Here is a 23,141-nt window from a genome sequence, read left to right as displayed (position 1 = left end):
TGAGGGTTTCAAAGCTTCTCTCAGTGGTTTCACTGCAATGTGGAACGCCGTTCTGACTATAAAAAGGCTATAAAAAGGAGGTCCCTTGTCAGTGAGCTTAACATGGAGTCGGGCAGCACTCAGTGATAAGAGAGAAGTTCACCAATGTGGTATCACAATGGACTGAATACACACAGAAAACATATTGGTTGAAAATTGATTGTTGTAATAAAAATTCTGGATCTACAATGAAATCACAGTTGTGTCAATCAATTTACATTATTTACAACCTTAATTCGTTCCTACTGCCATTTGACGATTATTATTATAGAAATTTGTTTGTAATACAAGTCAAATAGTTGTCTGAACTAAATGTCTCTCTTTTTAAAAATTTTGATTGAATTCGATACGCGCAACCAACCTTAAAAAACCTTCATAACTGTCATTTAGTATTCAGAACTTACAATTGATATTCACAACCGAATTGCTTTGGAAATATTTTTCAAATGTCATTAATATTGTTAAAAATTATTCAATGTTGAAGGAAAACGTGTCTTTTCAATTTAAAACAATAGAAATAACTGATATCAGAGTATTTCCAGCCGGTTCTAAGTTTATTTGAACTCTTGGTGGATTGCCTATCAAATATTTCCATGAACAAATCGCGCAGTGTGAAACTGTTCCAAGTACACCATATTCGATACGAGTCATATTAACAGTTCCTATCTTCAATTGTTTGGGATAGAGTTTTAGATGTGGAACAATTTTATAGTGTTAAAAGGTAAAAGTTTGAACCATGTTACAAATTTAAAGCGGCTCTAATGGGAAAATTCATCTCCACGTCTGTCTTTATCTATGGAACACCTAAGGAAGTGATGGTGTCGAGTATGTTCTTATTTATTTTTTACAACTCCACACTAATTTTCTGATTTAATTTGTTGTGTTTTTAGACTGGCTATGTCATCCCATTTATCATGTGCTCAGTTCGGACGCCACTTATAAATACTTGTATACTAAGAGTTCCAAAGATTTAACTACCATTGCCTGTCAATTCTGCTATCAATGCTGGAGGGAATACTTTCAAAGGGGTATATTTTTTAATTGTTAATGTATTGTAATTTATGTACTTTTCTGTTATTCAAAAAAATATGAATAAAATACAATATTCTGAAGGAAAAAATCATTTTCAATTCGGTTAAGGTGGGTGATATAACCAAATAAAGAAAGGAGAAACGACCAATTCTATCGTCTAATACAACCAACTCTATATATAGTATTAGTTGGATTTTCCATAATTCGATTGAGTTGACCGAATTTGTCGGGTGTCACAACTGCTAACAGAAGGTTGCTGCAACTGCCAAAAGGAGGTTGACAATAAATTCGGTTATCACAACCAATATGTATTCTCTGTGTAGTGTAAGTGAGCCTAATACATCGGGCTGCCACCTAACCTAACCTAACCTAGCCCTCATATAAACCGATCCCCAAATTTGACTTTCGGAACCTCTTTGGTGGAGCAAAATTAATCCGATCCGGTTGAAATTTGGTACGTGGTTTAAGTATATGGTCTCTAACAACCATGCAACAATTGGTCCATAATTGTATATACCCCCCATATAAACTGATCCCCAGATTTGATCTCCGGAGCCTCTTGTAGAAGCAAATTTCTTCCATATCAGACTATAATTATATTTTTATTAGACTGTTGTCTCTAACATTGATGCTAAAATTTTTCCATATCGGTTTATAATTATACATAGGCTCCATATAAACCGATCCCCAGAATTGTCCTCGATAGGCTCTTGGAGAATTAATTTCTTGGAGGTGGAAAATTTCATCCGATTCGGCTGAAATTTGGTTAGTCAACAACCATGCCAAAATTGATCCCTAGGATCCATAGTTATATAGAGCCCACAAATAAACCGATCCCCAGTACCAACATTTGGTACTAATCACACAAAAATTGGACCATATAGGTTCATAATTGTATATAGCCCCGTATAAACCGACACACATATAGCACTTCTGCCTCTCGCTCAAAATTTCAAACCGGCCAAGAACTAAATTATATTGCTTTTTAATCTGGATTTTTTGACTAATATATAAACCGTATGGACTAACTTCCAATTTTGAAGAAGATGTTAAGAAGTTTTAAGATTCCTTTCCATCCATATTACAGTCTTTCGTAGAAGTTTCTAGGCAATCCATGGTGGAGGGTACATAAGATTCGGCCTGGCCGAACTTATGGCCGTATATACTTGTTTCCTATTGCCTTATTGCACGAGTAAAAGACTTCCGTGGCTCTTCTCGCAAATTCACCAACAGGAATTTAAAAACCACCTAAGGAAATGGGCTTAACTCTGGGAAACCTTTCACAAATGTCTGCAGAAAACCCCTACTTAAGTTCTACATAAGTGAACTGCTGTTTGGAGAACATTTTATTAAATCACTGTTTGACTTATTAGAGCCAATTTCCATAGTAATTGCAAATTGTCAAAACTCTAGCCAATCATTCGCTGACGCAACAAAAGCTTGGATAAACAAGCGAAACCACAATAGTTTGAAGTTGCGAGTGAGAGATTTAAAACTGGTTAAGTTTTCAATAAATACAATATAACATCATATTTTTTGCATATCGGGGAGCCAAACTAAATTTAAAAAATGCCCATAATTTATTTTATTAAAAATTGCTTTTCTACATTTTTAGAAAATTAAATTGGCTTTAGAATATTGTTCGTTAGAGCGATGTTATCGACCATTTTCATTTGCTCTCTTGGTAATGCCGGTTGCATATCGTCCTTAATGTGATGGCATTTCGCTAACGTTGCAAATATGGCGGTAGAGGGCATAACGGTCTATTTTGAATGTGTTAAGTTTTATTCATCCCTGTTTCAGATCCTTAATTACTATGGTTTGTGAAAATGATTATTGATATACGGCGCCATCTGCATGTAAATTTTGTTGGAGAGGTTGAAATAACACTTTCATATTAACTGTGGCAATAAATGGAAGAGTTTCCGTGAGAGTAAATATAAATTGTTATTTGCAGAAAACAATGAGCGAGAATACTCGGAGAAAAGATTTGTGTGTACTGAATATTTTTAATCGTATATAAAAGAGAATGAAAAAATGAGCTTACCTATAGGATGTCATATTTATTCTGTTTGTATTGGTGAGTATTTGTTGTTGACATACATAATTCATTTACTAGCACTATTCTATCGTCTGTTAGATTATGCTTTATTAGTATTTGGTAAATCATAAACACACGCGAATTTAATTGAAAAGCAACACTACTTCCGAACACAAATAATTTGAGATATTAACCGTACAACAACACGTCAAGAACGCAACGTGATAACTCACAACTCCAACCGATCAATACAAGCTAATGAACCGAACTAAGTTTACTTGCGATTGTTTCTTGGTTCTATACCAAAAAATATTAGGGAACATATATGAATCTCTTCGAAGTTGTATAGATTGGAAACGGAACTCCTCTCTGTTAAATCTCTGTTTCCAAAGTAGGGATGGCATATTACTTACTTTAGCACTTTACCCATTTTGGGAACCGTACTAGAATTTTGATTTGCTTTAATACGGTCATTGAACTTTATACCCACGGTTAGTTCATAAAATGTTTGAGACATAATTAAAAAAAACGAAAATTGTATTGGGCTGTGGAAAATTTCGCAAAAAATAATAAAATTTAACTACAAACAAATACTTTTTTTTTTCAATAAAAATAACTTCAATTTAGTGTTAGTTTAACTACGTAAAAAAAACTTAATGCAAAAGATGGATTTTAATTTTGCTACCGTACATTTAAGTTCCCTAATTTTGAACTATTATCAAAAAACAAAAACAGTGAATTCTCTGGGGCTCAAAACCAATTGAACACAATTCTAGCTCGTGGAAATTACTATGTTTTAGTTTTCTGAACTCTAATGAAGTTTTCTGTACCTTAATTAAATTAACTAAAAATGGGAAAAATGATATACACAAATGAAGATTTACTAAATTCGTATTTCCCACAAAATTGTTAAGAATATATTAACATTTTATAAATTTTACCACAAATGCGTCCATCTTGAAGTTCGTATGGCGCTAAGGACATTTTTGCAATTTTTAACACCATTTATTTTCTTCAAAATACGAAATTGTCATAAACTAAAAAAAGTATGGGTAAAAATTTATGTTTAATTTGTCGAAAAATACTTACTTGTTTTTTTGATATTGGCGTTTAATAAATTTTCTATGATTAACCTACAATAAATACTTCACAATATCGAAAAGAAAACTATCAACTTACAGTCCTAAGATGTTGTACAATAGTTGTATACAAGTATAAAAATATTTACCTTAAACATTTTACCTTACAAAAAATAAAAACAGAACATTTTCGTTATAAAAAATTGATCAATATAGATAAATCGGTATACATGGCAGCCCTACGAATGGGGTTCAGATCAGGTCTGCCAATTTTGTCGATTTATCCGCATTTTGACGATTTTTTACTAAAAAAAAAATAGCAAATGCCGATTTTCAAATTTTTACCCCAAAAATGACGATATTAGCACGGTTCAAAAATTTTGACTAGCTCTTCGTTTACACATTTAGAGTCAGTAAAAGAGAGAATACATATGACAATAGTCAGATAGAGAAATTGCAAGTTTTTGCTAGAGATTTCGTACATGTATACCTCATTTTACACCTACAGTATTAGTATCACGGTTGCCAAAAATAATCGAATAAATTTTGAAGAAAATTTTATGAAAAACCTACCAAATTCAAAAAATATATTGAAGTTGTTGATCAAATTGTTGTGGTTAGTATAGACAACATTTTTTTTTTATTCGAAATAAATGATTTATATGGAATTTATAGAAAATTTTGTTAAAATTGTATTTCTACAGAACAGTTTTGTCAAAATTGTATTTCTATACAAAATTTTATTTCAGCGCTTCCCAAATGGGGAGCGCCTCCCTAGCGGGCACCACGAAGTTCCAGGGGGCTCAGCGTCATTTTTGGTTGAGCAGCTTTTGTATCATTGAATTTGTTAAAACAACACAAATTTATAAGCCCAATATACTACAAAAGAACGTACCATTCGAACATTTCGAAATGTTAATTATAATTATAATAATATATATATAAACACAATGAGAAAAGATTAGAATTTACATGCAATACCATAATTTGGTGTAGGTTTTCTATTATTAGTCCTTTACTACCTTTATTTGCACCCTATAAATTTCTTGCTAAAATATCAGAAATAGTATACACTTTTTTTAAATGTGTGAAGAAAAAAAACATTTTAAAAATTTTGATACAATTTTAGTCACTTTTAGGCATAAAGGGTGATACGGTCAAAATTTGGTCAATATAAACTTGACGTATCTCTTTCAATTTTGCATTTAAAAAACCTGAACACCCCTCCTTTTGAAGGTGTGTGTGTGTAGAATGTTGCTCCTGTTTTGAATTCACTCTTCAGTTGTCAAAATGCCGTCCAAGCAAGAAGAGCAGCGTATCAAAATTTTGCTCGCGCATCGCGAAAGTCCGAGCTACTCGCACGCAAGGCTGGCAAAATCGCTAATAGTTGCCAAATCAACCGTTACAAATGTAATTAAAGTGTTTGGGGAACGTTTGTCGACAGCCAGGAAGTCTGCACACAGAGAAGGAATATGATCACCTCAACCATGTTTCAAGAGCAAAATGTTATTTTTGAATGGTGACCATGTAACATGTTTTTCGCAACCATGTTATATTCTCGGAGATTGTGTGTCTGATTTCGGCAAGCATATTATTTTTGGCGAGAAAAGAACATTTTTGCCATAAACATGTTACATGGTCACCTTCCAAAAATAAAATTTTTCTCTTGAAACATGGTTGAGATGATCATATTCCTTCTCTGCGTGTGGATCGGGGGGAAATCGAAAACCGGAAGCCGCTGAGACGACAAAGAGAGTTGCCGGTAGTTTCAAGCGAAAACCTAACCTCTCTCTCCGAGATGCCGCAAATAAGCTGGGTGTATCGTCTACAACCGTGCATCGAGCCAAAAAACGAGCCGGACTATCGACTTACAAAAAAGTAGTGACTCCAAATCGCGATGATAAACAAAATACGACGGACAAAGCGCGATCCCGGAGGCTGTACACGACGATGCTGACGAAGTTTGACTGCGTGGTAATGGACGACGAAACCTACGTTAAAGCCGACTACAAGCAGCTTCCGGGACAGGAGTTTTATACGGCAAAAGGAAGGGGAAAGGTAGCAGATATTTTCAAGCACATAAAACTGTAAAAGTTCGCAAAGAAATATCTGGTTTGGCAAGCCATCTGTACCTGTGGCTTGAAAAGCAGCATTTTCATAGCTTCCGGGACTGTCAACCAAGAAATTTACGTGAAAGAGTGTTTGAATAAACGTCTGCTGCCTTTCCTGAAGAAACACGGTTGTTCCGTACTGTTTTGGCCGGATTTGGCATCTTGCCATTACGGTAAAAAGGCCACGGAGTGGTACGCCGCCAACAACGTGCAGGTGGTTCCCACGGACAAGAACCCTCCCAACACGCCAGAGCTCCGCCCACTTGAGAAATACTGGGCTATTGTCAAGCGGAACCTAAAGAAGACAAAAAAAAATGCTAAGGACGAGCAGCAGGCAAACTGGCTTTCTGCGGCGAAGAAGGTGGACAAGGTGGCTGTACAAAATCTGATGGCAGGTGTCAAGCGTGAGGCCCGGCAATTCGGATTTGGAAAAGCGAAAGCCTAACTGAATATTTTTCCTGAATTTTCTACTAATTGAACTTGAAAAAGAAATTTAATTTGATTTTTTAAATAAACGATTTCACCGATTTACACGCGTTTTTCCCTTGACCAAATTTTGACCGTATCACCCTTTACAGTCAAAATATAAAATACCTTCATGTTAAAACTGATTTGAGATGTACTTTATCAGTAATAATACCAAATATTAAAAAATTAGCTAATGAACAGAACAATTGCCAAATTGCGCTAAGAAAATTGGGTTGTGAAGCTCTGTTGTATTTCTGTAAAAAATGTTGTCAACATTTTATTTCTATAGAGAATTTTGTCAACATTTTATTCTCGAGACTTTTTTTTGCACATTTTTATTTCTATAGAAATTCTTGGAAAAATTTATTTCTATAGAACATTTTTGGAAATTTTTTTCTATAGTAAATTCTTGCAAAAATGTATTTCTATGAACATTTTTGCACAACTGTATTTCTAAGAAAATTTTGCAAAATTTTATTTTTAATAAAATTTTTACAAATTGTCAAATTTTGGAAAATCGGGCAACACATATATAAAGATCTTTCACACATATTTAAAGATCTTTCTATTTAACCCAGATATGCCGACCGTACTATATGTAGTACACCTGTTACGTTCAGGTTTCTGCGTTTACAGTGCTTTACATTTTCTAATCTACTTGTTGGTGTGCTACAGAATATAACGGCCCGTCGGCATTATTATTTTTATTTTTTGAATTGCATAGCATAGGATTGCATAAAAATGTTTTTTTTTTGTTTGTTTTTTAATTTTATTTTTATCAGTTTAGTATAATTCATTATGATTTTGTTGTTGGAATGCATAGTTGTGTTAATTTTGTGTTCTTTATATGAAATATTTTTTTTTTAACCAAAAAATTAGTTTGGTTTTAATATTATTAACATTGCATATTTTTTGACGATTTTTAAAATGGAATTGACGATTATGACGAATTTTTCAGAAAAAAGTGACGATTATTCTTGAATTTGGATTGGCAGCCCTAGTTCAGTTTCCATTGCTCTACATTCGAAGAGATTTATTTCCGTTTCCATTCGTTCTCATATATTTTGTGGTATCCAACAAAAATGCAACCCCATGAATTCTCAGTTCGGTTACTACACTTGCGTTGATCGGATCTCAATTAAAGTTATGCGGTTTATTTTGTTTTTTGGTGTTCAGAGATTTACACGCCATTGCTTTATACGCAGATCAATGTTTGAGTTTTTTCGCATGTGTGTATTATTTGCTATATAAAAAAATAAATAGACAATATATTGTGAAAGATTAAGTGTAATGTGTTCCATTTACGTTTATGTGTAGATTAAAAAGACTGTGGCTCTCTATGGGTAAGTTTTTTTTCTCCCCCTTTTCATAAGAGTTAGCAAAATGCAATGCTCTCGCACTCACGTGCCGAAACTTTTCGGAGTAGTATACATAATTTTCGAAAATATCTGCAAACCAATTACCCCATGCAACAACAATTGCAGCGCTCGTAATGTCTGCACGTAAGCTCATATTTGAAGATTTCATTTTAATTTGCATGTAGATGTCGCTGGTACATTTGCGAATTATCCTTGTCATAAACCCTGTCGGTAAGAATGTGTTCGACAGGGTTGATTTGATCAGCATGAAATCGAACTAAAAACAGTTTTATGTCTGATAAAATGTTTTCTGTCTGTCTATTGATGTATTTTTGTGTGCAAAGTCCAGCTCGTAGTTCGATCGTCCTCAATTTTGAGTTTAGCCGTTTTTAGTTGGTCCAAATTTTAACTATAGCGACATTACATTAGAGGTGTGCACGTGACACGAAATTTTCGTGACTCACGTGTGAGTCGTGAGTCGATTAACAAAATAAATGTCGTGCGTGAGCGTGAGTCATGAAAATAATTTCTTCGAAAGTGTGCGTGAGTAACGAATGTCGGGAAAATACGGTCACGAAAATAATCCCACACACGAACATAAAACGCTTACAATATTAGCGACACCTAGGATGTTAAGAGTTAAATAACGCTCTTGATTTTAACCATGCTCATGTTTTCTGACACGTCCCTAGGTAAATTACTCATAAAATTATTCGTGAGTCACGACATTTTTGGTGAGGCACGGCATTTTCGTGCGTGAGTGTGCGTGACTACATATTTTCTTTTCGTGTGTGTGCGTGAGTGCTACCAAACAATATCGTGCGTGAGTGTGCTTGCCTAAGATTTTTCCGTCGTGAGTGTTCGTGAACGTGAGTAAAATATTACTCACTTGAACACCTCCAATTTACATGCTTTAATTGTATGCTTTTATTCATTCATTCGGTCTTATTGATTTTCAGTTTTAGATATAGATGCCATATATATTTATAACCGATCTTCTATAAATTTCGTATATTCTTATTTTGTGAGTCTACACTCAAAAAAAAAAAAAAAAAACAAAAGAAAGTTTACTTGGATCCAAAGATTTTGACCTTCCCTTAAGTATTTTGGTATTGATTCAGAGCCAAAGATGCGGCTTCTTTAAAATAAAGAAATTTTTGAGCGACCTATCTGGCTTTAAATCTAGGACCAATAAAATTAAAAGTAGGATACAGATCTTATTTATCAAATTTTCATTCTCTCTTCGCGGTTTATTAATAAAGATACACACGTACAAACAAGTGCCAATTTAAAAATCCAAGTTATGACGGATACTTCAAAGAAAAAAATGTTTTCATAATTCTAAAAAAAAACTTTAAACCATAGACGCTAAATCCTCAAAATAAGTCTTAGCCTGTATTTAAAGCGTTTTTATCTTAAATCTAAGGATTCAATATTTCAGTTAATTTAAGGACGATTTCTTTAAATCAAAAATGTGTTTCTTTATTTACAAGAAAATTCGCCTTAGCGCAAAGACATGCGACTTTAGCGGAGGGACGCAAATTTCCAAAATTTGTGTCTTAAATTTAATAAAAAAAAAATTTTGAAGCAAAGATTATAGACTTTATTTTAATTAAAATTTCATTATTTTAAAGAAAGTTGTCCTTAATATTTTGTAAATTGGGCATCCTAAAAATTAGGTTGCATAATCTTTAATATAACGTAAATATTTTTTTCAGTGTAGAAAATCTTGCAAAATATCAGTCAAAACGGTTCAGATTTGTATTTATATGGATCCAGAGACCAGTGTTTCATATTGATTTGTTTAAAATTTTGCACAAGGAGTATAATTGTTAGTATGCCATTGATCAAATCGGTTCAGATTGGATCAAATCGGTTCAGATTTAGATATAGATCCCATATATAACTTTTAGCCCATTTACGCACATACCCAGCAAAAAAAAGCGTCGCCTAAGAAGTAGTGAAAATGTTCTTTTTGGATCCGGAAGTGGAGCAAAATTGGCGCAGAAGCGATGAATTTAACATGGGCTTGTCATAGGGCATAACCTATTAAGAAGTTATTCAGTGCCGAATTCAGTATTTTGGATGTGAATTAAGAAATTTTGCTATATTTTGACAAATAAATAAATTGTACATGTTTTGTATGATTTTTAGTGCATTCTAACTTTTGTCTGGAATGTTTGACATCAAAAACTCGCAAGTTTTCTAGAATGGATTTAACATTTTTTTCGACAAAACTTAAATAATTTGTATCATTTTATTAATTCTTGGTCTGTTTTTAACCAATTTGAAATAAAAAAAATTAAATTTCCCATAAAAAATATGAACAAAGCGAGTTATAAAAAATTGACTCAAATGAACTTCCTGAGCAGTTAAAATAAAGAACTTCTTTGGAAGGTTTAGATATAACTCCCGTAGATATGTTCGCTGATTTGGAGAAATATGATGTAAAATTTCATATTTTACACCCAATCTCATCAGAATTCTACCCCAGTTGACTTGATATTAATTAGGGTAGAACTTTGACTTCTGTTGACATATAAGTGAATATGGAGCCAAAGATATATATGGGAGCTATATCTACATCTGAACCGATTTCTTCCAAAATCAATAGGGTTCTATTCTGACTGAAAATATATACTTGTCGACAGGACTACAACTGCGACTGCGACAAATGGACTTGGCCGGATCGTCACCTACTGGGTGTTGCAAACATATGCACTGAACTTACAATACACTGTTCCACAGAGTGATTCAGATTCAAATCCGGCGGAAGTTTTATTTAAATTTAAATTAGAAGAGCTTATATTATTTAAATTTTTTAACAAAACCGATTAATAAATAATTGTTATATGGAAGCTTCAAGCAATGAAATATAATTATTTCCTCCAAGGAAATTATTGGTCAATGGACATTTTTTATGATAAACATTCACGTCTTTTAGAGTATTTACAATGCCTAAATACGATTCAATAGTCACATCTTCTTTAATACTGGGTATAGCGAAAGCTCATGACCCATGTACTAAAAGAGCACTACAAGGGCTATTTTTCCCTTTCTATCTTTGTCACTTTGTGATCTACCGCTTGTCCATGACGGGCTAATCATTGCATTAGGATATCTCCCAATGTTGGTTATTTCTGGTAGCCATTTTTCATGCATATTGATTTGTTTAAACCCTATCTAGATAGTGGTGCTGGGTATAATTACTCTATCCTTAGGCATACTGATTGAACACTGTGAAAACAAATATGGCAAATTAAGCATATCCTTCATACCCCGAGCCTTAATATATCCAAATCAATTGCATACATTACGTGCTGCAGAGACATCTGGCAAAAACTAATTTTATTGAATTTTCAATTTCCATGGTAATGTCATATTTCCTTTAATTGAATATTTTATTGCAATGCTTGACTTCATGTATAGATCATTTATGTGCCACGGTCCACCCAACAAATTGTAGTCATTATTGTTGGCACAAGCAAAACGGGTGTGATAACATCCGCAGGACAATTTCCTTTTTCAAATGAAATTAAATTGCCACAAAAATATGCAATTATACGTATTTACATATAAATACACTTTTACAATTTTTGTGGTTATCACATTTTGCAAAAATATGAAAAAAAAAAAATAAAATAATAAAAATAATAAAAAAAAAATGAAACGAATAAAATAAAAATGAAATCCTTTTGTGAAAGTATTTTCCTGTTAAAGAACAATGGAACAGCGGACGGATGGGCAAACGTATGTGTGTGCTGCTGGTGTATTTCTTAATATAGTCATGGGTTATAAAACTAAATTTTTATTGTTACTCAAGTCCTCTATCTAGTTCGCTCTTCGCCATACACAAAGTCATCGAAGCAAGACGGCCGAAAAACACTGGCATTGAACTCCTAGTTTTGTTATGGCTAATATCCATTGTTGGCGTACCGAGAAAAAAGGACAACTGGTCGTTATATGTTATATTATAACGAGAGGAAAGAAATCCCCCTCTCTAAAAATCTATTATTCTTCAACGCTACCGTTGTACGGGGTTACTATAGTAAGTGCAGCGGAATAAAATACATAGAACGAAAAAATATTGTTATTTGATAAAAAAAAAATATATAAAAATCCAACTAAAATATTACTCAATTGTCTTGCGATAAACTTTCTTAAAGATTCAATGCCCAGAGCTGTAGGTGTTTTATTGAAAATATTTCTAATTTTAACTGATAAAAAAATCCACTTTTCAACAAAAACATCGTTGGCATGTTATCACCAAGAAAACCGCTAAAAATAACCACTACTCAACGATTATGTCGTAGCAGATTTGTAAGTTTAATATCGATAAAAAAAATCAACAATTTGATTAAAAAACCAGTAAGTAAAGTCTAAAGTCAGGCGGGGCCGACTATATTATACCATTCACCACTATGTAGGCAAACATTAGTGTTACCATCTCAACTACTTCAAATTTGCTGGGAGCTATATAAAGGCTTCCGTTTCCAGATACAAATACTTCCAAAGGAGACAATTTTTGTACTTCTACAAAATCTCTAGAATTAAAATTTAAATCGGATAACGCCCTGGGATGAAACACAATGTTAGTAAAAACGGCAGTAAGTTCGGCGAGGCCGAATCTTATGTATCCTCCACCTTAGATTGCATAGAAACTTGTACTAAAGACTGTCATCCACAATCGAATTACTTGGGATGCGGTAACACTTGCCGATGGCAAGGTATTTTAAACATCTTAACACCGTGTTCTCAATTGCAAGTTAGTTCATACGGGGTATATATTAAACAAAAAAAGCCGATTAAATACGTAAATAATTCAGTTTGACAAAATTTTCTATAGAAATAAAATCTTGACAAAATAACTCCCATAGATAATAAAATGTTGACAAAACTTTCTATAGTAATAAAATTTTGACAAAATTTTCTATAGAAATAAAATTTTGGTAAATTATTTTTGGGGATCGACTATATATAACTATAGACCGATATGGACCAATTTAGGCATGGTTGTTAGCGGTCATATACCAGCGCAATGTACCAAATTTCAACCGGGTCGGATGAATTTTGCTCTGGAGGTCAAATCTGGGGATCAATTTAAATGGGGGTTATATATAATTAAGACCGGTATGGACCAATTTTTGCATAGTTGTTAGAGACCACATACTAACACCACGTACCGAATTTCAACCGGATCGGGTGAATTTTGCTCTTCCAAGGAGTTCCGGAGGTCAAATCTGGGGATCGGTTTATATGGGGGCTATATATAATTATGGACCGATGTGAACCAATTTTTGCATGGTTTTTAGAGACCATATAACATAGGCATGGTTGTTAACGGCTACATACCGGTACAATGTGCCAAATTTCAACTGACTCGGATGAAATTTGCTCCTCCAAGAGGCTCCGCAAGCCAAATCTGGGGATCGGTTTATATGGGGGCTATATATAATTATGGACCGATGTGGACCAATTCCTGCATGGTTATTGGATACCATATACTAACATCACGTACCAAATTTCAGCCGGATCCGATGAAATTTTCTTCTCTTATCGGGCGATCGGTTTATATGCGGGCTATATATAATTATGGACTGATATGTACCAATTCATGCATGGTTGTTGGATACCATATACTAACATCACGTACCAAATTTCAACCGAATCGGATGAAATTTGCTTCTCTTAGAGGCTCCGCAAGCCAAATCTGGGGATCGGTTTATATGGGGGCTATATATAATTATGGACCGATGTGGACCAATTTTTGCATGGTTGTGAGAGGCCATATACTTACACCATGTACCAAATTTCAACCGGATCGGATGAATTTTGCCCCTCCAAAATGCTGCGCAAGCCAAATCTGAGCGTCGGTTTATATGGGGGCTATACGTAAAAGTTACCACATATGGCACATTTTCAATATCATCCGACCTACATCAATAACAACTTTTTGTGCTAAGTTTCAAGTCGATAGCTTGTTTCGTTCGGAAGTTAGCGTGATTTCAACAGACGGACGGACATGCTTAGATCAACTCAGAATTTCACCACGACCCAGAATATATACTTTATGGGGTCTTAGAGCAATATTTCGACAATTTTAGTAATATTTACAATTTTTGCTACTCATCAGAGGCGATTTAACAAGGACAAGTCAAGTCAGGCGACTTGGAGCCTTATTTAAAACTCAACCGTTCTGTGGAAACTCTGGCATTACAGTGTATAGGATATGACTAAGATATGGGGAAATCATCACAGAATTTTGTGTAAAGTCTGGAAATTTTGGTCATATTTGTATAAACCGGAAAAATGAATATATGGAGGCTTTATCTAAATCTGAACCAAATTAGATCAAACTTGACACACTTAAATATCATATTATATATATATTCTCTGTGGAAAAGATCCAGTCCATTGGAGGAAAATCCCATTGAAAATGGGTCTAAAATATGAAACAGTCTACCATAATTCCCCAACTCTGGTGTACGTATATATGGGAGCTATATACAATCTGAACCGATTTTGACTAAATTTGACATTACAATAATAATTATGCAATCTCTGCAAAATTTCACGTAAATGGGAGTATAATATATAGTATATAAGATGTCTGGCTTTTGAGGCCATATAAGTCCAAATCGGACAAAAGATATGTGGACCGATTTTAACCAAATTTGGCACATATAACGACACCGTTAAATGTACCTCTCGTGCAAAATTCGACGCAAGTCAGGGCAAAACTTTGGCTTTTGCGGTCATATAAGTGCAAATCGGACGAAAGATATATATGGGAGATATATCTAAATCCGAACCGATTTCAATCAAATTTTGTACACTCGACTCAGAATTTAATTCTAAGACGATCGGTATACTAAACGATGGGTCTCAGACTTTTCCTTCTTGGCGTTACATACAAATGCACAAACTTATTATACCCTGTACCACAGTAGTGGTGAAGGGTATAATGACTCATAAATGACCAAATAACGTATTTAAAAACCCAAACCCTGCTATATTTACCATTTCTCCTATTTTGATACTCTCCACCATAGAATAGGGATACAGTAACTTTGTCATTCCATTTCTAGCACTTTTAGGTATTGGTCTTACAGCCACGGTTGCCACATTTGGTAGAACTCTACCAAAAATGGTAGATATTTTATTCCTTGGTAAATTGGTAGAATTCTTGGTGTTTTTATAGATTTTGCAAAATATTCAACTCCAACTCAAAGAGACAGACAATTTCATTTATATTTATTCTGTTATTTCCGCAGGACGCATATGGAAGAATAACAAAGTTCAGAAGGAGAATGTTTGGGGCTACTAAAAATCTTAATTTTCGTGTCAGGTTATTTTTATACATTTCCAGGCTAGAATATCAAAGCCAATGTGATACTACATTTTGACTTCTCCCTTTTCGTAGAAGTAGTAGTCTTCACATATATCATGCTAAAATCGTCAATTTTTACAATTCAAGGAATATTTTTACACCCAAAAAAATTATCGCTATTATGAGTGATCGTTTTTATACCCTTCACCACTACTGTGGTACAGGGTATAATAAGTTTGTGCATTTGTATGTAACGCCAAGAAATAATAGTCATATACCCATCTTTTAGTATACCGATCAGCTTAGAATTAAATTCTGAGTCGATTTAGCGATGTCCGTCTGTCTGTCCGTCTGTCTGTATATGTATTTTGTGCACAAAGTACAACTCGCGATTAATGTCCGATCGTCCTCAATTTTGGCATGGGGTCTTTCTTCGGGTCAAAGACAATCGCTATTGATTTTGGAAAAAATCGGTTCAGATTTAGATATAGCTGCCATATATATTTATCACCGATTTGATCGTAATACACGTATTTATGAACCGATCTTCTTCAAATGTCGTACATCTGAATGTTTGTCGGTCACGTAAAACCTGCAAAACATCAGCTAAATCGGTTCATTTAGATATAGCTCCCATATATATCTTTCGTCGGACTTGCACTTATATGGCTTCAAAAGCCAGAATTTTACCCTGATTTGCTTCAAATTTAGCACAAGGAGTACGTTGAATAATATTGGTAACTGTGCCAAATTTGGTTAAAATCGGTTCAGATTTAGATATAGCTCCCATATATATATCTTTCGTCCGATTTGCACTTATATGGCTTCAAAAGCCAGAATTTTGCCCTGATTTGATTCAAAATCTGCACAAAGTGTACGTTTAATAATATGGTTAACTGTGCCAAATTTGGTTGAAATCGGTTCAGATTTAGATATAGCTCCCATATATACCTTTCGTCCGATTTGCACTTATATGGCCTCAAAAGCCAGAATTTTACCCTGATTTCCTTCAAATTTTGCAAAAAGAGTGCGTTTAATAGTATGGTTAACTGTGCCAAATTTGTTTGAACTCGGTTCAGATTTAGATATAGCTGCCATATATATATTTCGTCCGACTTGCACAAAAGCCAGAGTTAAAGCCTGATTTGCTTCAAATTTTGTATATATACGGCAGAGTTGAGTGGAATGTTTCATATTTTAGACCCACTTTCAATGGGAGTTTCCATCAGTTGACTGGATAGTTTCCACAGAGAATATATTTAATATGTTTTTTGATCTAATTGGTTCAGATTTCGTAGCCATATTTCACACTGTAATACCACACTTTCCACAAAACGGTCGAGTTTTAAATAAACTATGGCAAATAATATATCACAATCCACAATTGACCACATATAATGTCGAGATTTAACCAATATCCTTGTAAAAGCGCCACTGTAGCAAAAATTTAAAATTTTCCTTTATCTCGAATACGTATTTCTCGCTCGATAAATCGTAAATATTATTTCGTACAATTGCATTAAAATTGCTCTAGCTTTATATTTCCCATATTTTGTAACTACACTCAAAAAAAAAAGCTTACTTGGATCCAAAGATTTTCACCTTCCCTTAAAGATTTTGGTATTGATTCCGAGCCAAAGATGTGGGTTCTTTAAAATAGAGAATTTTTTTAACGACCTTTCTGGCTTTAAATCTAGGACCAATAAAATTAACATTAGGGTACGGATCTCATTTATCAAATTTTCATTATCTTTTCGCGGTTTATTAATGAAGGTACTCACGTACACACAAATGTCAGTTTAACGGCCATTTTCATGTATCTCCGTTAGACTTTCCCAGTTAACAGAAAGTAAAATAAAAATATCTTCTCTCCGGTTAACTTTAACTGAAAAATTTTTAGCAGTTAAGTTGTTAACTGCCATATGGAATATATAGACATGATGACAGACATGTCCATATAACGGTTTAAAAGTTCGTTAGATAACGTAGCACTAACGGAGCTTCCTGAAAATGGGGGTAAAAATCCAAATTATAACGGATACTTCAAAGTAAAAAGTGTTTTCTTAATTCCAAAAAAACTTTAAACCAAAGACGTTAAATCCTCAAAATAAGTCTTAGCCTATATTTGTAGCGTTTTTATCTTAATTCTAAAGTTTTAATATTTCAGTTAATTTAAGGACAATTTCTTGAGATCAAAAATGTGTTTCTTTACTTTAAGAAAAATTAGTTCAAAGACATGCGACTTTAACGGGGGACGCAAATTTATAAGATTTGTGTCCTAAATTTAGTGAAAAAATTTTTACAAGCAATGATTATAAACTTTATTTTAATTAACATTGCATTAATTTAAAGAAATTTTTCCTTAATATTTTGTAAATTTCGCATTCTAAAATTTAAGTTGCATAATCTTTAATATCACGTAAATATTTTTTTCAGTGTAGCATTGTGTTTCATCACAGGGTGTTAGCCGATTTAAATTTTAATTCTAGAGATTTTATAGAAGTACAAAAAATTGTCTCCATATTGTATATAAATTATATAAATACTTCTAATAAAAGCCTTCATAATAACTCCCAACAAATTTGAAGGAGTTGAAATGGTAATACAAATTTTTGGTCTACATAGTGGTGAACGGTATAATATAGTCGGTCCCGCCCAACTTTAGACTTTATTTACTTGTTACATATATATTTTAAATTTTTTAAATTAATTAAATAGAATAAAAAACATTTGTTTGGAGGAAACTTTTTTTTCATACCACCCAAAAATTTGATCAAAAGGTCAATATGAAATTTTTGAAATTTGGTAGAATTTTCTTAAAATTTTATTAGGCTATTTTTGGCTCGGGTGGTAAACGTGCTCAACACCCCACAACGTAACAAACTTTCAACTTGAAACTTGGTACAAGTAGTTGTTATTGATGTAAGTCGGATGTTATTTCACATGGGCCATTTCAGAGCAGTTTTTGGGAATATCCCCCATATAAAGCGATCCCGAGATAAAACCTTCCTGAACCTCTTTAGGGAGCAAATTTTACCCAAAGCTGTTGAAATGTGAATCGTGATATCAATATATGCTTTCTAACAACTATATAAAAATTACCATTTATCGACACTTAGCACAAGTATATATTATTATCCGATAGTAATGCAAATGGTTTATATCCATTGGATCCTCAGATTTGACAACCGGATCCTCTCGAAGCAGCGAATTTCAGCAGGTCCGGTTGAATTTCCTCTTGGAAGAGTTAGAGGCTGTGGAAATCAAATATGGCGGTCGGTTTATATGGGACCTATACCTAGAAGTGATCCGATATGGTTAGAGTATCCAAAAGCGATACCGGTTAAACGATAAATCGGATTCACAGAATCGGATACACAGAAAAAAAGTAAACTGTTTTATAGTAAGAAAGAACCACCTAGTACGAAAATTGAACTAAAGATTGAGTTACATACCATGCGTTAATGCGTCCGATGATTGAAGAGTTGAATTTTCTCTTTAAAAGCAACAACTTGATTAGACTGCTTCAAAGTGAAAAAATCAACCCTTCCATCAACGGACGCGTTAACGCATTGTATGTAACTCAGCCTTAACATATACTCCACAGTTTGAGATTTCGACAAAGTGTTGTTAAAATCAGGAAAATTTAATGCCCTATTGTTCTTTTTAACTGCAGTTCGCGAAATTACACCCTATCAAAGAAGAAAAAATTAACTAAAGGTAAAGAAGAAAATCATTGCCGCCAAATCATGATCACTTTAACCATAAGATAGTTCATTCTTACTATTTTTGGAAATCATTCGAAAATTTTCATTTGCTTTAGTTCATATTGAACTTATGTGTATGGTCATCAAACTTTATACCCACGTTTAGTTCGTAAAATTTTTGAGGCATATTTAAAAAAAAGTAAGATTTCATTAAGCTGTAGAAAATCATTTGAAGGTTGGTACTATATAAAAATAATATGCATTTAATACTAGCGACGCCATCTATGTGTCAGACCGGGGACTTATCAGCCAACCTGTTAAAATGTTTGAGACATACTTAAAAATACAAAAATTTCATTAGGCTACAAAAAAATAACTTTTTCAATAAAAATAAGTTAAACTTAGCGTTAGTTTAACTAAGGAATTTTTTTTCGGTGAAAAATTCTCATTTTCGGTTAATAGCAAAAACCTTTTTTGACAATCGGTTCATCAGTTTTCGGTGTTTCACGCAAAGGCCGAACTTTTTGTAAAGAGGTGCTAGAGATAAGAAGCAACTGACCACTTACAACACCCCAGAGCTTCAAAAAAAGTAGTTTGGATCCTCAACTTGTGATCCGGAAGTAGTTCAAAATTGGATCATCATCAATGAATTTTACATAGGCTTGTGATAGGACGTTGTCGGATCATTTTCATTGCTTCGTTGTCGGATCATTTTCATTGCTTTAGAAGTTGTGCATTGACCTTCCATTGAACACGAAGCTTCGAAATGTCAATTCAAATGTTTGAGATATGATCGTAATATGACACCAAGGCATAACATTATAACTACTTCTCGAGACGTTCTTTATTAGTATGAGTGAAAATATAAAGAACACAGGTTCAAATATCACCAGCAGTCAAGTTTTATCAAATATGTTTCTAAAATTTATTTATTAAAAGTTATGCATCATTTTTATTTTGATTTTTTTCGGCTTATGATTGTGTATAAATATTTTTTTCCCATTTAAACTTAACAAAAAATTTAAAATTCTTTCAATTTGCAAACCCTTCTCAAAAGAACTTCTTTGGATGTGAAATAGTCAACTGACAGAGGTTCTTCTCACCGCGGTGTGATTTTTTTTTAATTTTATGTTCATTGTTGTTTTATATTTATTATGATGATTTTATATTCTCTAAATTTTGGACAATTAAATGTCACAAATTTAATTGTCCAAAAATTTAAATTTTGACTTTAAACGGCCAAATATTTTTTCCTCTGGAACGAAACTAAAGTTTGTTGCAAAGTAATTTCTTTAAGAGCATATAAACCCTAATTTATTAGAAGTGTTGGGACGGTCGACTCAAATCTTTCGTTTTTTTTTTTATGTTGCTCCTTAGAAAAGAAACATATATAAAATGCACTAAAGGCATCTACCATCCACAAACAAGTATTTTCATAAAAAATAAACGAAAATACCTTGAAAGCCCATTTTAGAAAATATCTAAAAATAACCAAAAATAAGAACCAAACGTACCAAATTTAACAACATTCCAATCCATTACGATCAATTGTTAATTCGTTTTTTTTAGAATAAAATAGGTGTTTAAAACGAATTTTCACTAATTGCTATTATTTATGGTTTTAACTGGTTTTGAGGAAAATAAAAACCAAAAAACCGGTTCTTAAAAAAATTGTATTTTCGGCATGGTGTTTAACCCAATTGCAATCATACGTGCCAAAAATAATTTACCAAAATTTTAAGAACATTTTACCACAAATCTACAAAATTTAAAAATTCTTATTTTGTAGTTTTTGATCAAATTTTTGTATTCGTGTGAAAAAATTTTATTTATTCGAATGAGTGTACACTGACAAAAAAATATTGTTGTGATGCAAAAGATTTCATGTCCTTAAATTACGAATGCGAATTTTACTTAGAAAAGAAGACGCATTTCTCTGATATAAAGTTTTTTCCTTGTACAAAAGTCGATAATCTTTTCAATGAAGTCGTTTTCTCCTTATAGTTAAGTGATCCGACTTAAAACTGGGTATCTTAACGTGAAAGTAAAGTTTGTTTGGCTAAGGTCAATTCTTCTGAAAAATTCTTAAAAATTAACGAAATAGTCTTTAAAATTGTTCACTTTTTATACCCTCCACCATAGGATGGGGGGTATATTAACTTTGTCATTCCGTTTGTAACACATCGAAATATTGCACTAAGACCCCATAAAGTATATATTCTGGGTCGTGGTGAAATTCTGAGTCGATCTGAGCATGTCCGTCCGTCCGTCCGTCTGTTGAAATCACGCCAATTTCCGAACGAAACAAGCTGTCGACTTGAAACTTGGCACAAGTAGTTGTTATTGATGTAGGTGGGATGGTATTGCAAATGGGCCGTATCGGTCCACTTTTACGTATAGCCCCCATATAAACGGACCCCCAAATTTGGCTTGCGGAGCCTCTAAGAGAACCAAATTTCATCCGATCCGGCTGAAATTTGGTACATGGTGTTAGTATATGGTCTCTGACAACCATGCAAAAATTGGCCTACATCGGTTCATAATTATAAATAGCCCCCATATAAACCGATCCCCAGATTTGGCTTGCGGAGCCTCTAAGAGAAGCAAATTTCATCCGATACGATTGAAATTTAGAACATGCTGTTTGTGTATGGTCTCTAACATCCGATCCGGTTCAAATTTGGAACGTGGTGTTAGCATATGGCCGCTAACAACCATACCAAAATTGGTGCATATCGGTCTATAGTTATATATAGCCGATACCCAATCACACAAAAATTGGTCCATAACGGTTCATAATCATGGTTGCCACTCGAGACAAAAATAATATAACAAAATTTTATTTCTATAGAAAATTTTGTCAAAATTTTATTTCTATAGAAAATTTTGTCAATTTTTTTTTTTCAAAATTTTATTTCTATAGAAAATATTTTCAAAATTTTATTTCTATAGAAAATTTTGTCAAAATTGTATTTTTTCAAAATTTTAATTCTATAGAAATTTTTTTCAAAATTTTATTTTGTCAAATTTGTCAAATTTGTCAAAATTGTATTTCTATAAAAAAATTTTGTCAACATTTTATTTCTATTGAAAATTTTGTCAAAATTTTATTTCTATAGAACATTTTGTCAAAATTTTATTTCTATAGAAAATTTTGTCAAAATTTTTTCTATAGAAAATTTTGTCAAAGTTTTTTTTTTCTATAGAAAATTATGTCAAAGTTTTATTTCTATAGTAATTTTTTTTAATATTTTATTTCTATAGAAAATTTTATTTCTATAGAAAATTTTGTCAAAATTGCGTTTCTATAGAAAATTTTATCAAAATTTTATTTCTATAGAAAATTTTGTCAAAATTTTATTTCTATAGAAAATTTTTCAAAATTGTACTTCTATAGCAAATGTTGTCAACGTTTTATTTCAATAGAAAATTTAGTCAAAATTTTATTTCTATAGAAAATTTTGTCATAATTGTATTTTTATAGGAAATTTTGTCAAAATTGTATTTCTACAGAAAATTTTGTCAAAATTTTATTTCTATAGAAAATTTTGTCAAATTTTTTTTCCAAATTTTTTCTATAGAAAATTTTGTCAAAGTTTTATTTCTATAGAAAATTTTTTCAAAATTTTATTTCTATAGAAATTTTTGTCAAAATTTTATTTCTATATAAAACTTTCTCAAAGTTTTATTTCTGTACACAAATTTTGTCAAAATTTTGTTTCTATAGAAAATTTTGCCAAAATTTTATTTCTATAGAAAATTTTGTCAAACTGAATTATATACGTATTTAATTGGTCTTTTTTAATTTAGTATATACCACGTATGGTCTTACTTACAATTTAGAAGACAGTGTTAGGAGGTTTTAAGATACCTGGATGGCAGTGTTTAGAAGAAGTTTCTACGCAATCCATGGTGGAGGGTACATAAGCTTTGGCCTGGCCGAACTTACGGCCGTATATACTTGTTTATCTTGACT

General features: G+C 32.8%; 1 long non-coding RNA gene across 1 annotated transcript; it reads left to right on the top strand.

The window, feature by feature from the left end:
- Window positions 1-351: 351 nt before the first annotated feature.
- LOC142231812 (uncharacterized) lies at window positions 352-1,159 on the top strand. Its single transcript, XR_012720927.1, has 2 exons — window positions 352-864; window positions 930-1,159. It is a non-coding gene; the product is annotated as an uncharacterized LOC142231812 (long non-coding RNA).
- Window positions 1,160-23,141: the final 21,982 nt, after the last annotated feature.

Source organism: Haematobia irritans, chromosome 3 (genome assembly GCF_050003625.1).
Source record: "Haematobia irritans isolate KBUSLIRL chromosome 3, ASM5000362v1, whole genome shotgun sequence".
Classification (NCBI taxonomy): domain Eukaryota; kingdom Metazoa; phylum Arthropoda; class Insecta; order Diptera; family Muscidae; genus Haematobia; species Haematobia irritans.
The sequence above is the reverse complement of the archived record's forward strand: the minus strand, read 5'-3'. Positions and strand labels throughout refer to the sequence as shown.